This window comes from Lagopus muta, chromosome 2 (assembly GCF_023343835.1).
Source record: "Lagopus muta isolate bLagMut1 chromosome 2, bLagMut1 primary, whole genome shotgun sequence".
Taxonomy (NCBI): Eukaryota; Metazoa; Chordata; class Aves; order Galliformes; family Phasianidae; genus Lagopus; species Lagopus muta.
In genome coordinates, this window is record NC_064434.1 from 32,555,172 (window position 1) to 32,568,658 (window position 13,487).

The window sequence follows — 13,487 nt, forward strand, 5'->3', positions numbered from 1 at the left end:
TTTTTTTTTTTTTTTTAGTTCTTTTAGATTTGCTGTCCTTGAAGAACTGTGCATCTAGTATGACAGCTTCTGCGTTTGGGCTGTTCCAGCGTTCTTTCCGAATTTGCATAAATACAAGCCATGGTTGCCTGGCGTTCGACTTCACTTTTTCTCATAAGCAGCCCCCATCAATCCCACCAAAAGAAGGCCCTTTCTTACTTCTGCCACATCTCTGCAAATGATTCCTCCTCTTGATACATGAACTCTTCTGATTTTCACAGAATTCTCATTAACACGTATGCCTTCGTACCATTTGCCTTCCTGCAAGCATCTACTTTTTGAGACTGCCAGAAACAGTCCTCACACTTTCCTTTCTTCGAATCTCTCCTCTTAGTGTGTCTAGTCTCTTATATTTTTATTATAAAAGACTACAAACTAATAATTAAAAAAAAAGACAAAACTACCACAAGCTGCACATAACCCTAGGTGTTTGCACTGATTGACAGTGTGACACTATCTGTCTTTACCATCTTTTTGGCAATTTCTTGCTTACAGTTAGTTCCCTTTAGTTCTCTGCCCTCTACCTCTTTAGTGAGAACTCAGATTTAAGCACAAATATGTTCAACAGCCTGTGAAACTTCAACAGTAAACTCTTCTGGCTATGAACTATTTGCTTCTCTCACATTTGTCTATATTTGTTTTTGTAGAGTGGTAGGCAAGTCTAAGTTTGAAATACTAAGTACAAGGGCCAATGCCATTAACTCCTTGGACTCCAAAGTTATGTGCAAGTTTAATGTTCAAGCTTCATATTTTCTACACTGTGTGTTTCCCACTGTGCAAGGAGAATGGTGGAGCCAGGGACTAGACTCATACCTCTCAATATAGGCATAATAAGATTTTAAATGTCTAAGGGAATATGGCATATTGTAGGCATAAATTCTTACTGTTTAAGCTACTTGAGAGATGCCAAACAAGAGCAATGTTTTGAACTGTTTTCAGATTCATTGCTGTGGATACACAGCGTCCAAGCTCACATTCTCCACACGCCCAGAACTTTCACTTGTGTTGCTGCATGGACACGAGGACAGTCTGAAGAGAAAACTGCTATAGGAAAGCTAACTTAGGAGCTAAATTGGTCCCTAGCAAAATCATGGATGTTTTCTTGAACGTTCATAGTAATTCCTTAATAGTTCACCACACATAAAAAATATTTGCGCTACCAATACTACAATAATGCTTGGCAATTTAAAAGTAAAAATATGTCACAACAGCATAAAATCTACAGTTGCATATGTTATATGCATTATTAATCCCTCATCCTGTGAGTTAATGTGAGGCACAGTACTCATTAGGAAGAGCTCTCAGTAGGAGCCTCTGAAGTCTGCAGCATGCCAAGATTTCCCAGCCAAACCTGGCTTTGTGGAAGCACTGGCATCTCTTGATCTCATCAGCTGTGGGCTGAGACACCCTTCTCTGCAGAACCTTCCTAGCTCCAGTATTTCTCTTCTCCTCGGATCTACATTGCACAAAGCTTCACCCACTCATCACTGACAAAACTCTGTATCAAATACTCCTTTCTTTCCCTGTTCCTCTCTCCCAAGTCCCTTATTCATTTGCACATCATCCCTTTCTCCTTTCATTGTTACTCTTTTTCACTTATAAATAGATGACTTTCTATATCTAACCTTTGGTTTGCACAGTTTTCTCCACCCTATGGCTCAGGGGAGAACATTTTGGTCTTTCTGGTTTTGCAGTTCTCCCAAGAATGTAATTTCCTTGGGGAAAGGAAAAAGAAACAAGAAAAAAAAAAAAAGAAATAAAATCTTCCCCTTTCATATCAAAATCCATTCGCCCACTTCTAAGTTTAGTTTCCCTTAGCAAAAGCTATCCTGTAATTAAAACATTGGCAGATGAGAATATTACAGAGTTTTCCAGGTCAAGTGAACATTATTGTTCAACGTGATAATCTTGTGTCTGACAGTCTAGTAAACTGACTGGTTGAAAAACACATAGTACCTTCCAGACTAAAGCTCACAGAGAGTACTTTACACCCTTCCACAGGTAGCATTTGCAACTCAGCCAGAACAACTGATAGATTACAATAGACCCATGTTGATGAGGACCAATGCTGATTTCTACCAGCAGATTATTTAACTTTCACAGCACAGAGCTACCCTCCAATAGTGGTTCTGTACACTTTCTTGGAAACTCTTCATTCACACTTACACCGAATGTCAAGCAACAGCATCTTTGCAGAACCAAGACATCAGAACTTCCTAACCACACTTACTACATAAACCCCTCAGTTTTCCTAATCTGGGAAAAAGGGTTCATAGTGTTATATAGTATGTTCAATATAACCAGTTCCAGCATCCGCAGACATAATTATGCATGCATTTTTGCTTGTAGTTCCACTTGTGTGAGACATCTTATGACCCATCTTATCCCAACCCTTACTCACTTCCATTTCACGAGCATGGCCTTCTAGCCCTAACTCCAGCCTTAAATACAGCACCAGCAAAACTGAGGGAGCCATGAACAACACTAGGACTTGGGGAAAAATATTACCTTTTAGACAGGCTTTATGCCATCTCAGATGCAAAAAGAAACTATACCCGGATGTAGAAAAATCCAAATTTTTTGCACATGATACATCTCTGACAGAACTAAAGAGGGTTTTTGCTTTTTTTTTGCTCTTTTTCCACATACAGCATGCAAGGGAATAAGTTACGTTTAGTTTTCAGCTACCTATTCTAGAGATTTTATGATTCTAAGATTCTATTTTAGCCTGACAATTGAAATCAAACAGCTGATCTTTCTGCCAAATAGAGTGAAGAGAGCAACCTCGTGGATATGAACTAACTTCACAGCACAGAGCCCAGGCAGCTATTAACAGGTTTATTGGCACATGCAAACTGCTTATTTTTCGTCTTCCTTACGATGCAGAACCTTGTCTGTTTTAGCTGGGTGCCTCATCTCCCACCTTTAAGTTTTCTCTTTCTTCAGCATGAGTTTGACTCTCTCATCCTTGGGCTGAACACTGAGTCTTAGGAGAGGTGGTGGGAGAAGTAGTTCATATATCTTCATATGCAGCTTCTGGAGATAGGTGTGCAGGGGTGTGCATTCCTCAAGCATAAGGAGGGCAATTGTAAAACACTGGCTGTTTTTTGTTTGGATTTGTGCCAATCAATTTTGTGCTTTGCTTTCTGTGTAGGTGAAACATTTTTAGCTAATCAGGGTATGACTTACAGTCACCCAGTATTGCATGAGTCTGTCTGATGCACAGAGCAGAACTTCAGTGGGAGCTCCCAAAAAGTAAGCTAGCTCTTTACACTAAGAGTACTTCTCCCTTGCTCCTTCTCAGGAAGGAAGCATGCTCTCACATTCACTCCTTCTGTATCTATGCATAGCCTGCCTTAAGAGCCATCAGAACCTTCTACAAACTCTTGTCACAGGGATAAAGGAGTGGTATCTTAGATTCAAGAAGCAATAACACAGTGCTCGGATTTTGAAATCCAGCATCTTCTGCATATTCTCTTCTCCCGAAAACAAGTTAATTATCAGATTCAAAAAAAAATTTTATGCATAAATAGCATATCAGAAGAGGACATTAATGCTCAGCCAACATGCACAGGAAACATGCACAGTGAATCCACCAACTGGTGTGCTTCCACTTCACATAAACTTGCTGCTGCTTGCCAGTATAGGATTATTTTCAGTGAAGGTATCCAAGGTCAGTTTGCACAGAAAAGATGTATTACACATGCTTGCACAATTACTCCTTGAACCACAACTAATTCTAAAGAAAGTTAAGCTAAATATTGGGTAATACCTCCAGGTCCTCTTCCTCTGTGTGCCATGAATGGCTGCAGCCAGTGAGAAGGGACTGGTTCAACAAAACTTTTTACCTGTTCTCCAGGGAGCTGCATGCACACTGTGAAGTCACGTCAGTCTACAGGCCAGCCTAAAATGAGGGCAGCTCCTGGGCAGCTGCCTGTGAAGACTACAGAGGAGCCAATCAGTTTGCTGGGTATTCAAGGAAAATTTCAGGTGAAGCCAATGAGAATAGGAGAAAGTGCCTGGAGATGCAGGGTGGTCAGGCTGTATTGTTATGGGTGCATTCAGTGACTCAAACTATGCACTGTAATGCAGTTTTATCACCAAACAGAAGAAATAAACCTCTGTGGTTTTTTTTTATATTAATATGAATTGTAGTCTCTTTCAGCACAGCACAGAATAGTATTCTGAGAGTCCAGGTTTATTTGCCTGGACTCTTCCCTTGCCTTCATCTTCCCTATATTTTTTCCATATTGCCCTTCCGGTATTGACTTCAGTCTCTCCCCACACACAAGTACTATACAACTCAGTTATTCACAAAATAGCATGACAGCTGTTTTTCCTCACACATGGTGTTAATGGTAAGTCTTTAAGGGGGGAGGAAGGGGGAGCAGTGCATTATGCAAGCTAAGGACAGCAGCTTTGAATCAGAAAATCAATTCCATGCATGGTAGGGCAACATGAGAGAGATTTTTGTGTAGCATCTTGGTCTGTCACACAATTATTAGCTCAGGAAAACTAGATCAAAGGCAAACAGCAAAAGCAAAGCAAAGAAGAAACTTCTGGAAACTGCAAAAACTAATTCTGGAGAGGCTCTAGAAAGAGTTAACATAGTCTTGCCTGCAAGCTTGAAGATCCTTACTCCTTCTAAAGAGACAAATAATATATATAAAATAAAAAAAAAGAACAGGAAGACTGTAGTGTCATATGAGGTAAGTATGAGCTGGAGTATTCTTGATTAGAAGGTAAGCACTGTTAAAGGCTTGTGGTCTGCAAGGATGTGCCACAGTTCTCTTAAACTGTAGAGTTTGTAATTATGAGTTTAAACTCTTGAGCAAAGAATTCAGATTTACCAGAATGCTAAAAAGCACAGTGGAAACCATTATAGCTTTTCACTGGCTGTATACTGGATTCTGAAATGTAGTCAATTCAAGGCCAGGCTGGATGAGGCCCTAGGCAGCCTAGGGCAGTGCGTTTGAACTGTGGTCTTTGAGGTCCCTTCCAACCCAAGCCATTCTATGACTACAGGTGAGTGGATTCCAGGCATTCCTTTTCCTAGCTCTGAAGTGCAGAAAGAAGGCTGTTGGGGAGTGATCAGTGCTTGATGTGACAGTGCTCAAAGACAAAATATGAGCTATTCTGCAAAACTCTGTCTATGTGGACAACTGAACTATGCAAAATTAACGCACTGCACTCCCATAAGAATTAAAATTACTGTCAACTGTATGTTTCACTGTAAAGTATTTCAGATGTTTTTTGTTTTGTTTTGTTTTAAGGCTGCCTAAAGCTAGAACTGCTTCCTACAGAGGAACAACAGAAGAACCACTGCACAAAGCAATTAAGATAAGACAGGACATTTCCTGTCAAAGATAGCAAAGATGTTGCAGTTGGGAGCAGACATACAAGATCTTTCTGTAGCTAGTTTCTGTACTTTACCACAAAGAGATTTTCTTTGGTTTCACTACTTTCTTTTTTTAAGTTTGGGCTCCTTTGTTTGCATGTCTGATGTAAATTCAGAGATTCCTACATGTCTCTACACATACAATTCTATTCTTTATAGTCCTTTTTCACAGTGTTAGTTTTTAAAGCTTTTTTAAAGGACTACAGGCTCAGCTGAATCCATCAGATGATATCTCATAGGTGCAGACAAAGAAAAGAGAGCAGAACTTCCTATCTGAAGTGCAATTCTTCTCCATGCAAAGGGTACCATCTCGGTTTCAGCAACATCCAGTTTTATTAAAAGAATCTGATTCATTTTCAGGTACAGGTTATTCTTCTTGTTGCAACAAACAGAGAAAAACGTGTTAATACCTGTTTCATATTGTCTCAGTTCTGACAACAGATCATTAGACAGCCCACTAGACTGGATGAGTGCCTTACTGTGGTTGATAGAGTATTTACTTTCTTCTCTGTCAGTTTCTACTTTGAAATGAATTTTCCTCAATAACAGCTTATACAGAAGTTTTGTGCATTCTGTATGGGTCCATCGTCTTGTTTTTCATTGTTGCTTTTCACTTGTCTGTACTGCAACAAAATTTGGTGTCAGATGCCCTGTCCTTGGAGACACTCAAGGCCAGGCTGGACAGGGCTCTGGGCAACCTGTTCTAGCTGCAGGTGTCCCTGTTCATTGCAGAGGACTAGACTAGATCATCTGTAAAGGTCCTTTCCAGCTCAAATAGTTCTCTAATTTTACAAAATTTCCTCACAGCAGTTTTTGGAAAAGAGCAAGGAAAAAATTTCATAATCTAATTCAAAGCATTTCTGGGGCACGAAGTGCTGCATGGCCAGAACAGGAGAGGCCACACTTGAAGGAAAGAGGAAAGATGTATTCCTCCCAGACCTAACCGGGTTGCCACAGACAACCTGAACGTGGCCCAGGAATGGATGTAAGCAGGAGCAAAAGTCCCACAGCCAGCCACAGGCCTCTCAGAAAATCAGCAGGAGTCCTTCTGGGTGAGTCTCCATCCCGGATAGAACAGCAGTCACAATACAAACCATTAAAGTGAATCACCTGGGGGCCTAACAGTCCGAATCCAGTTTGCAGGATGATTCAATTAGAGCTTTTTGCCTTTTCTTCATGGTCTCAACATTTCTTAGCAGGTCTTCTTCCATGAAGGAAGTCTGTCTTTGCCTTGCTGAGAGGAAACAGCAAATGGTGCATGACTCAACACGAGTTGAAGAAGGATCCAAAACTTGGATCCAGTCTGCTGGCTCTTGGACCCAAGTATGTGGACAGCTCCATTTTCACACAGCAATCTTCCCAGCTGTGTGTTCACCTTTCCCCAGGAGGTGACAAAAATGAAGATGAATAATATGAATTCCAAAATGATTCACAATTAAGTGTTTCATTCATTCTGAAAAAAAAAAAAAAAAAAAAAAAAAAAAAAAAGGAGTTTTTGGAGCTTCTTTTCTCATGGCAAGAAGGAGAAGAGGTATTTCAACTTTCTATTCCAATTCAGGGTGGAATTAAGCACTGGAATATTTCCCCAGAAACAGAATGTGTGGAATTTTTATTTTCAACTCTGTTTCTCTATTTGCAAGTGAGAAAGAAGTTGAGAATGGGGCAGAAGGCAGAGATGGTGATGGAAACTGGAAAATAACTGAAAAGGATGAGGTTAGCATGGGGCAGCCAGTCTGAACTATGGAAATTGACATAAACTCTTAGAGACTAAAATGTTACAGATGTGTAAAACACATGCAATTACAGAAGAAGAAAAGACCTTTTGCTAGATTTTTCCCTTTTTTTCCTATCAGCATCAAAAAATGTGAGCTTTTCCCCTTGTCAGAGGCCTGAACTCCTGTTGTGATGAGTGTTCTGCAGAGCAGTTCTGAAAATGTTCCTTTTTTTCACTGGCCCCATTACCTAATATTTTGCAGCCCTGCCCAATAAAGATTTATTCATCTCATATGTTCCTGGTTGTGACCTTATGTTCAGCAGTTGTTGGATCGTTTTGAGCTCCGCAGCTCTCATCTTGGCCTTCCCAATCCGGGAAGCACTGTTCCTGGGAAGACCAGCCTGGGAGCCGGGCTGAGCAGTAAATCCAGCCTCGAAAGCCCAACCTTCCTAAATAAAACACTCAGCCTCATATGTTTTGTTACTGCACTAATACTGCCCTTAGGAAAACCACAAATAATCATCCAATATATTTCCAATATGTCACTTAGCTGACGCATGTTTTGCTTAGGGTCAGTTTGAACATTGCTTAACTTTCTTTTTAATCCCCTTTCCCTATGTTTAGGATGAATGTCTCTGAGTTAACTTTTGTACTGCAAATAGGAGCCCACCATGAGGGCTTGCATGACTGAAGTCAGCTCTGCGTTGACCTCACCAGCCCCCTGGAAATAAGTCCAGACTTATTTCACACATCAGTTTTCCACAGTTAAATCCTATCCTTCCATAAGCAGCTGTGTAATTCAGAAAAGCAAATGCAGAGTTTTCTTTCAGACTATTACCCTCCTTTGCTACTGCTTGCTGGCCAGAAATTGATGGTTTCTAGAACAGACCAAGAAAAAGTGAGAATCCCCACTCCCAAAACATGATTCTCCTACTGCCTTCAGTATTCACTCCCTTACTTCTACTCCTCGTACCCAGTAATACACTTCCCTCTGATGAAACCCCATGGCAGTTCCTGTGCTGAGAAATAATAGCAGTGTCACTTTCTCTGCTCATAGGAACTCTGAATGACAGAGGAGGGGAACCCGTAAATAGTGGGGAAAAAAGTTAAAAAAAAAAATAACATCTGCTAAGGTAATTTTTCAGAGCTATGCACCTTCTAATAATTATTTAACAATAGGAGAACTCTGACCTTAATTACAGCTAAATTTCTCCCACACATCCTTTTGAAAGAGAAACTCAAATTCTGCCAGAATAACAGTTCTTTGCTACTCCTGCAGTTACTTATGTCTGATTTATCACTAGCTATCAAGCTCTGTTATGCACTTAGTCAACAAAATGACCTGGGTTTTAACCAGGAAAGGTGAGATATTTAGTTGATTAAAAATAATGAAGGATATTTTTTGAGACATCCTGGTGAACTCGACTCTTGAACATTTTATCTTGTATATGTTAAGAAAGCATTTGATGGGACCTACTCATCTTCATTAATCAGTTTGATCACTGTGTTATTTCTTCCTATATTTCCATATATATCATCCATATTGAGAACTAAGATATCAGTTACTAAAGCAGTGGCTTTGATGGTGACGGCTAATAAGTTTTGGGGTTTTTTTGTTGGTACTTTGGTTGTTCTGAACTTTTCAAGGGATCTTTCTCTTGCTCTCGGCTTAAATAACAGAAAGTTGTGGCAGATGTGCTGCTGGTATGTGAAAAATACTTTTCATTGCTCTGAGGATTGCACGTGAAAATAGAATCACTGCGTGTTTCTTCAAGAAGCAAAAGTTCACTATAACACTGATCTTTTCCTTTAGTTTTTCCCAGTGAGAGAGAAATCAGCTTTGTCTGACCAAGAAACCTCAGGCCTCATTTTGAAAAACTGCAGAAAAACAGTTTTTAACAGGATTGCATTTCCCTGTTCCAGACAAATGTGCATTCCTTTCTCTTTGCATGGATTTCTCTAAACAGGGAAATCCAGTTCCCTTTGGATTCTTCCCCTCTGAGTAAAGGATGAGACTGAGTCATCCATTTGTTTGTCTTTGATGATGAATATTACTCTCCACTTCCAAACAATGTCGGCAACAAAAACAGGGCATGTGGGGCTCAGATCAGTTATACTTACACCCTTCCAAAACATTACATAGAAAATATGCCTATGCCTAACTATAAACAATTGAATAACTCCACTGGCCTGACCTTGAATATTTCTAACATGAACATTTTCTGGATTAAGATCATCACACTTATTAAAGCTGTGCCCCATTTGCAACACTAATTTGGCACTCACTAGTGCAGCTCTGCCACTCCCGCCAGTGAAACAAGCTTAATAATTTGTTAGTTTGGACATTCTCTTCTTGGAGCACTGTGGCACTCCTGATCTAAGTCAACCACCCAGGTTTCAGGTGCTACTTGCATGCAGGTGGGTGTCTTTGGCCGAGCCGTGTGTCACAATCCCTCTGCAGAGAGCACTGCTATACTGCTTCCCTGTCAGACTTGCCTTTGGCAGCTGATTTGTTTGTCTGTGAGTGCAAAATGCACCGTGTGATAGAAACTGAAAGCAAAGGCCACACTGCAGCAAGCAACAGCCCAGTCTGGAATCCTATGTCTTCTTTATTCATTGCTGAATGTAGTGTCTAGTCTGAAGCAGAGATGTATGCACAATGCTGCAACTCCTATTCACCTATCCAAACTAAAGACAAACAATTCTGCAACAGCCTGCAAAAATCTGCACGCAGAAAATATGAATATTCATGTACTGCAGTTACGGTTATCGAGTTCTCCTTGCCATCTTTTGTTCTGCTCTGCAGTGATATAGGAGTTCTGTTGAGCCAGGCTTCTCTTACAATAGGCAGGATGAAATTGTTTCCTTGGTTAGACAGCTCACCCTTGAGGTATGCTCAAAAATATCCTTTTTTTTGCACATCTATACTGCAGTTTCCAATTAGAGAGGCAATATAAGCAGCAAGAAGCAGCAGGGGAGAGAATAAGATGTTCTTTCTCTTCAGACAGAAAATCCTACACAGACAAAAAAAGAGTTAGGATTCGGCAACTCATAAAGTTTCTTTGCTTTTATTATGCATTCATGTGAGAGAATTCACATATACGTGCACTCTTTTCCTGGAGGGCTGGAACTGCTGCCCTCAGAACTTGAACTATTCAGAGAGCTGGAAACGTTTGTCTAGTTCTCTGCAGTAACACTTTTATGGGGAAAAGCTCTTTTTTCCCAAGAATATTCTCATTTGGAAATGCAAGGCAGCCTCCTCTCCATCTGATAGTGGTTTTCCATTAAATTCTGTCTGGGCAAAATAACGAAGCAAATCCCACTGCTATTTCTACTTGCTGCTGAATGTTTATTTTTTGAAGTCATTGCTAATGCAATATGAGATGAGAAAAAAAATATTTTTATAATAGGGAACAACATAAATATAAGAAATTATTTCCAAGGGGCGGCAAAGTCTGTGGTAATCTGACAGCGATGAGGCATCACCAAGCAATGCACAACTCAAATTAGATAATCTAGAAAAGCTCCATCTCAGCTGGGATCCTGAACAAAGATTTGGGGCAAATCTTTGGGAAAGTCCCCAGAAATATTCCCTTCCACATGGCTTTTTTTTCTTTGAGAATACAGCGCTGACTTGATTATTTTCAGGTGTGACATTATTCTACCACATGTGCTTATGTTTGCTAGCGATTGCAACATTTCAATAAAATACTGTTGTTTACCTGTCTACCTAGAGAGGCTGGGCAGTATCTGGCTCAGTCTATACTGAAGGCTGAAGCAGGTTTGTGGTAAGTTTGAGCTCTTTGTGCCACCTATGAGTTTTTCTTTCATTTTTGGCTTTGCAGCCTCAAAATAACTTCAGTCAAAATAGCTGAGCCTTGCCAGGTTTCAGGTCAAAAGTATGTCAAAGTACAGTTTTACATGATTTCCACTCAACAATAAATCCCTCCCTGCATCTGATACTCAGCCTAAGCTCACTTGAAAAGTATTAGGTTTTTCAGTGAATATTTCTCACAACTGTGCTGAAGAAAGTTGAAATATCATGGTCCTCTCAGAGGGCTTTATCCAAATCCCAGCTAATTTGAGTACCAGGAGCAGTGGATCAAGAAAAGATTTGTTGATCTGCAGAATCAGATTCTGAAACAGTACACACAGGATGGGCCAGACAGAACAATAGAACAAGATAGTGATTTCTTTTTTTCATTCAGTTATTGAGGGCAAAGTTCCTGGCAGATATCTCATGAATCACATTTCTTCTTTTACATTTCTTACTACAATGGGCACCATTTTAGATTCACAGCAACAAGCACTGTATTGAGACTGTTTAAAATAGTCAAATCTGCACATTCAAAGTGCAATCCCAAAAGAGGGCTGACACCGCCAGGTGCTATCTGCTCATCTGCAACTGTGCATTTTGGCAGTGTCTGGACAGATAGCAGTGTATAGCTTACCTCGTCATTATATATATGTAATTCTCAAAACTCAAGCTACCAATTCTGCCCTAGCTATGAGGGAGACAAGCAAGGGTGTTTCTGAACTGTTTTGATTTACTCACAACAGAGATTTAGACACTTCTAGAGTCTCAGCACCACAGCTCAGCTGCCACCTACCTCCAGATATGTCCAAAGCCCCTTCTTTTACATCATGTTTCATGAAGGGAAGAAGACATTAGATTATTTCTTTTCATTTTCCCTTCATTTCCTTACCTTTTTCCTTCATATCTATTATTCAAAGGCCGTGAAAAATAGCTCAATACTAGCAGCTATGATTTTTCCTCTTTTTGTTAAGATACCTATACAACACTGATTTTATATATCATGCACAACAGATTTAAAAATCTGAAGAAATTGAAAACATTGCAAAACAGAAAAATTTTGCAGCAGTCCATGTAAAATAACAGCTCATGCTGCAAGCTCTTTTAAAACCTATCTGTGCGCTTAATCACTGGAAACAAGAATGTCCTTCAAGGAAGAGGAAATTCAAAGTTTCCTATCACCCATTGTGTCCTACAGGAAGAAGGACACACCTGATGGCAACCAGATGGGAATTTCTGGGTAGGCATGTGTTCTGTTCAGCTGCAAAGGCCAATTTCCTGATTCTTACAGGCTTAACAAACAAGAAAGCCTGTTACACCGGTTGAGAATGAGGCCCTATGGGTCAATTCTGCAAAACCATAAACATGCCACCAAGCAGAAAGTGTTATTAACCTCCATTAGGACTGGGCTATCCTGGCAGGTTTTGTTACTCAATTTTTCCAAAAGTATGTTAAAAATGGGCAGACTTTGAGAAATACCATCCAACTCCTTTTCTCTCTCTTTCTCTTTTTTCTTTAATAGTCAGTCAGCTTGGTGTCCTGGAGAGAGAAAAAAATGTTCCATGAAGAAATCACTTTGAAGCTTAATTTTTCACTGCTGAAGTACTTGGGACACTCATTTTTTTCCAGCCTTTCTCTAACTCTTGTTATCACTGCTGCTGACTCATCTCCTGATGCTGAAGGAAAAACAGTTTTATGGGAACATGAAGAGGTCACCACTGAATTATCTTTGGCTGTTATAAATGGCTCTACAAATCATTCTCCACACTGCTATGAGACAGATTTTCATAATTTCTAGGTCAAAGCTCATGCTACAGGGCAAGAGGATGCTCAGAGTAGTGGAGAAGAGTGCAGGCTTACTTCTTGGGTGCAAAGACCATTTCTCACACAGCAGAAGCTGATTCCACAGCAGTCTCAATCAGCTTTCCCTGGGGAGAAAAAAAATGTCTCTCTAACATCCCCTATAAATGCTGATGAGGTGCCATAAATCAGGACTGATTCCTCAAAAAGATTCTGGAGAATATAAACGCTCTACTCTTTCATTTCCCTACCTCTGAGATTTACACTGGGGTTTTTGGTGGTGGTCGTTTTTTGTAAAGAGACAAATAAAACATTGAAATATTTTTTTCCTTCTCCATAAAATCCTTTGTGCTTTTCACACATCTATGTTCACAGTATACCTGAGAGCAAGTTAAGCAACCCAAACAAATAATTTCAATGAATTTCACCTTCATTTGATGACAACAAATCTTTCATGTAGAGGATAGGAAATGAACAGTTCTGGCAGAAGGAATCTGTAAATACCTCTTAAAAAAAAAAAAGACACCTTACATATTATTGCTGTCTACAAATACTTCACTCTACATATTTATAATGGCATTGTGTGCAAATACATCCCATTAATCAATCAGCTTTTTGCCTGTTCCATTTTCAGAGGCAGAACATTGCGTGATGAGAATTTAAAGAGCCTATGCAGATGAATGTAATACTGACCAATGACAAATCTTTAAAAGTTTCTGCTT

At 39.9% G+C, this 13,487-nt stretch overlaps 1 protein-coding gene and 1 long non-coding RNA gene across 2 annotated transcripts in view; one reads left to right on the top strand and one right to left on the bottom strand.

Annotated features, from left to right (window-relative positions):
- LOC125688661 (uncharacterized) overlaps nucleotides 1–3,979 on the bottom strand; it is a 40,558-nt gene extending 36,579 nt beyond the window's left edge. Inside the window, exon 1 of the long non-coding RNA XR_007374825.1 lies at nucleotides 3,888–3,979. This is a non-coding gene — a long non-coding RNA (uncharacterized LOC125688661). The remainder of the gene's footprint in view (nucleotides 1–3,887) is intronic.
- BCKDHB (branched chain keto acid dehydrogenase E1 subunit beta) overlaps nucleotides 1–13,487 on the top strand; it is a 1,150,961-nt gene that overhangs the window by 762,221 nt on the left and 375,253 nt on the right. The window lies entirely within an intron of this gene.